Raw genomic sequence first — 5,162 nt, 5'->3', positions numbered from 1 at the left:
TAAACTGTTGAACCAAATCCCATTGTTGCACAGTTTAATGGCAGCTGAGTCAAAGCATGAGTCAAGATAGTCTAGTTGGCCAGTTGATCACAGTGTCCCTAGAACTGAAATAGTTGGACAGTATATTAAAGTCTTATTTAGTCTGTGGTACATAGAAGACCTCTTGGTCTAGTGAACAGATGCCTGACAAGGTATTCTAATTGGGGAATCCTGCCCCTCAACAAATTCCCAGATGTGAACCAGCTCACACATCCAGAGCTTCTTAAATGAAGGGAAGACCAGTGCCTTTGAGGAGGAGCCCTATTCCATGATGAAAATTTATAATGTAAATCTTTTAGGCTTCCCCCAAAGGAGTGCGCAGCCTTTTATCAGAGTAATTGTGTACTGTAGAAGAGGAAATAATCAGGCTTTTGAAAGATTGCTAGACATTGACTGTAAACTTAAACTAATTCCTGGAGACCAAAAATTTCACTGTGGTGCCCAGTCATAGCAAAGGTGGATAGGGGTCTGTGATCAGCGGAGCTTTGGCTTGGATCTGCCTCACAGTGAGCCAGGAAGCCTACAAACTTACCTGGATTCTAGAATGCATGATTATATTTATAGACACATTTAGAAACTGGCAGAATTTGCACTTTGGTTTCCTAACCTATGGAGTAAAGGCTATCAGTTTAGGTAAGGCCAAGTGGAAACCACTAGAGCTGCCTAGATAGTAAACCAAAATCGATATTGCATTTCTTGGCAGACTGTAGAGAATAGAGCCACCAGTAAAGACTTGAAAGATGCAGGGGTAGTGATTTCTACCACATCTCCTTTAATTTGTCTATTTGTCCTCTAAGGAAGACAGATGGATTTTGGAGAATGACAGTGGGTTTCCATAAACTTAACCAGATGGTGACTCCAACTGCAGTTGCTCTTTCAAATGTGATTTTGTTACTAGAGCAAATCAACATATTCCCTGGCATATGGTATGGGGGTATTGATCTGGCAAATGCTCTTTGCTCCGTACCTGTTAGTAAAGACCACCAGAAGCAGTTTGTCTTCAGCTGTCTGAGCCAACAATACATTATCGCTATCCTACCTCAGGGCTGTATCAATTCTGTGACCTTGATTGCTTCTCCAGTAGGATGTCATGATGGTCCATTTTATTTGTAATATTTAGCTTTTTGGGAAAGATGTGAAAATAATAACAATGACTTTAGGCATTGTTTAGAAACATCTAAGCCAGTGGGTAGGAAACAAATTCCATGAAAATTTAGAAGCTGGCCACCTAATGAAATTTCTGGGATCCATTTGTCCGGGGCAAGTCAAGATATGCCTTCTAAAATGAAGGACAAATTACTGTGTCTGACTCCTCCCACCATTAAATAAAAAGCACCGATAGTAAGTCTTAAAATATTGGATGCAAGATATACCTCATTGGGACTTGCTACTCTGACCCATTTACCTAGTAACTCAAAAAGCTTTCAGTTTTCATGAAGGTCCAGAACAAGAGAAACCCTGCTGCACGTACAAGGTGTCAGGCAAGTTGTTCTGTCATTTGAGCTATGTAATCTACAAGATACAACAGCGACGGAAGTGTCTTTGTCAGATAGGAAGACTATATGGAATTTTGGCAGTCTTTACAAGTGATTCACAGAGCAGATCTTTAGGATTTCAAAGCAAATCTATGCCTTCTTTTGCAAACAATCATTCTCCCTTTGAAAAACATCTCTGGCTTGATAAGCACCCTTAGTAGGAACCCAACACCTAATCATCAGTCACCAAACTACAATATGACCTGAAATACCCACCAGGGTGTTGTCTGACTCACTAATCCATAATCTCGAGAGATCACAGTAACATATGAGATTGAGCTCAATCAGTTTCTAAGACACAAGTAACTTGCACAAGCACCAATGCCCACAGCCCATTTCTCTACTATATTGCCTCCTCCTTCCCAACCTGTACCTATGATCTGAGGGAGAATTGATTAAGGAAGAAAAATGGGGCTTGATTTACAGGTGGTTCTGCGTGACATACCTGAAGGTAGATGACTACAATACTACAGCCTCGCTCTGGGACGTCCCTGAAAAACAGTGGAAAAGGAAAATGCACCCAGTGGTCAGAAATTTGAGCAACACACTTGATTATTCATTTTGCTTGAAAGAAAAGATGACCAGGAGTTTGAATCTAGCCTGATTCAAAGGCAGTAACCAGTGATTTGGCTGGATGACCAAGGACTTAGAAAAAACACAATTGGTGAAAAGGAGGTCCAAGAAAGAAATATGTGATGAATTTCTCTGAATGGACAAGATGTGAAGATATATGCATCAAATGTGACCAAAAAGCATTCTCAGCAGATGAGGATCTTAATAGTCAGTTAGACAAGATGACCTATTCAGTAGACATCAGCCTCTTACCCCAGCCAAAGGGCTCATGAACAAAATGGTCATTGTGGCAGGAATAAAGGTTTTCCATCCACTGCAGAACAATGACCTTCCTCTCACTTAGGCTGTAGCCACCGCTGTGCGTCGAATCCGCCAATGGCAGAGACCGTGATTTGACATCATTCCCCAGGCGATCCGCCAGCCACTAGGTGGAAAGTCAATTACATATAACCATTTTCATCATGGAAGGGACAGAGCTTTGTTTCCACTGGAATTGACACATTGTGGACACTGATTTGCCAACTCCACCTGCAATGCTTCCAGCCAAACCTCCATCTGTGGACCCAAGAAATTCCTTTCACACGTCTTGGCCTTTGTCTCGGCATTGCTTCTGAACAAGGGACTCATCTTCCTCCAAATGAAGTGTGATAACTGACTCATGTTCATGGCATTCACTGGTCTCACCACGTTCTGCATCATCTATTAGCAACTGACCTGATAGAATAGTTGGATGGGCTTTTGAGATCTCAGTCACAACACCAGCTGGGTGGCCCCTTTCATCGTAACTCCAAGTAATCCAGCAAAAATTTTTGCTTCCTATCCCTGAAACTTTGGACTTTGTTTCTTAGTTTCAAAAAAAAAAAAATCAGTTTCCACTGGGTGATACAGTAAGCATCTTATTACACTGAAATCTGAGACAGCCACTTGCACACACTGGGTTCCTCATGTTGCTGTCAGTCAAAATAGATGGGATCAAAAATAGATGATTTGAATCAAAAAGAAGATGCAACTATAATTGCAATGGTGATAAACCGACCATCCAGGAGAAAGTGGGCTGCAATTCCACAACGGGTAGAAAGGAAGAGGCTGCCTGGAATTCAGAATATATTTCTGTATATATTGACCATTTTTTCTTCTCCTCTTTTATTTCCATCATCTAACAAAATAATGAAGAAGTATTTATATTAATTTACCTTAAATGTAAGGTTTTAAGTTACAGACTAACGAAGAAGGGGGAATATGTTTCTGCTGGAAACTCTTACGTAGAAGAGTGTTTTCAGTTGTACAATGGATGGCTATGTCATGTTATGCAGAAGCACTATTTTGCTGTTGTCTTAAGTTGGAAGTCATATTAAGAGCAGTTAAAAGAAGTGTATATAAATGCCAAGTTGCAGAGGGTGGGGAGCAGTGTATTTACACTGCACCAATTTAACTTGCAAAAGCACCCTTGGATTCCCACCAACTTGGCTCCTGGTTAGTGTGGGCCACTGTTGAGAAGGGGGAAATTTCCCCCCTTTACCCTTCTTGAGTTCCTGTGGCCGGCCCTATAATACAATTGACTGAAGACAGATAAACAGGAGAAAAAGAAACTAATCTTAATTCAGGCACACAGGGGTATCATAGAAATGGAAGCTAAGAAGTGGCCAAAGCAGGCAGCTTTTATACTTTTTAGATAAAGAAACAATAACTTTGTGAGGAATTGACAGGACAAAGAAACTTAGGTTTTGAGTACTCAATTAGTGAAGAATCTACACAAAGTCTGGGCTGGGGTAGTATATTAAAGAAGTAACAAAGGTTGTCTGTTCAGGCTTCCGAGCCTGAATTCCCTAACCCCGGGGCATACTGTCTTTCTACCTCCAGACACAAGGGCTGCACCTTTCACATGGAGATGTATGTCCTGCTTTCCGGGAGACAGAAAAGGTCAGTGTGCCCCTCTTGCATTGGCTCTTTCTTAAGCAACTTTAATTCAAAATAACCAATATGCCACTGGGGCATATTTTGCGTGGCCTCCCCTGGGCCCAGCACCACAAAGACATTATGCACAAGGTTGCAAAAGCAGAAAAAGTAGCAGGTCCATCCGGCCCGAGGCTCTGTTGCCCCTCACGCTCATCGTCACTGACGCGGTGCCCCTTGTTGGTGAGGGGGCCCAGCCAGGCTCACAGCTTCTCTAGCTCCCACTGGACCTCTTTATGCTTATGCTTCTCTAAATCCTGGCCAGGTGCATGTGTAGCTCTGTGATGAAGAGTGCCAGCTTTTCTTCAGGTCACCGTTGTCATCGGTGTTGGAGCTTGTAGGTGGTGAGAGACCTGTGCGGGTTCTGGCTTGTCCCGGTGGGTTCTGTTGTCCCTGCTTCCCCTGCTCCATGCCTCTCTTTCTCACTTCTCTGCTTTGTTGGCTTCATTCTCAGGACCAGCTGCAGAACCAACAGCTACACATAAAGAGTTTAAGCGGCTCCTAGATTTGGGTAAGACCAGCAATAAATAACCATCCCCGTATTATCCAACATTCTAATAAAATCCCAAGGATTACAAAGTCATTGAAAATGAACTAGAAATGTTGGAGAAAACCCGATACAGGAGATTGATTTTAAATCAAAAATTGAGAGAAATTATTGCAAAGGACAAGATGGGCCATCCCAAAATGAAAAAGGAAGTACTATGCATATTTAAGGGTCAAGAACAGTGAATTTGCCCCTCTGGAGAAAAGGGAGTATGTCAGAAAGGGGGATAAAATATATTTTGACGTAGGTGAGGGGATCAGAACACAGCAAGCTATGACATTTGAGCTGAGGAATTTTTACGGCTTCTTGTGAGCCTCAGCAAGGCTGGTGAATGCTGTAGCATTTTTGTCATGAGGGCTGATGTGGCTGAGACCTGAGAAGCCAGTTCTAGAAAGTTCTCTCAGAAAGACAAGACAGAAGGAAGTAGGAATCTTAGGAGCAAAGCCAAGGATGGTTTGCTAAGACTGATATGCAGAAATGGGAGTCCAGAAGTAAGATAATAAGTCTCCATGGTT

Source organism: Vicugna pacos, chromosome 29 (genome assembly GCF_048564905.1).
Source record: "Vicugna pacos chromosome 29, VicPac4, whole genome shotgun sequence".
Taxonomy (NCBI): Eukaryota; Metazoa; Chordata; class Mammalia; order Artiodactyla; family Camelidae; genus Vicugna; species Vicugna pacos.
Note: the sequence above shows the minus strand (reverse complement) of the source record.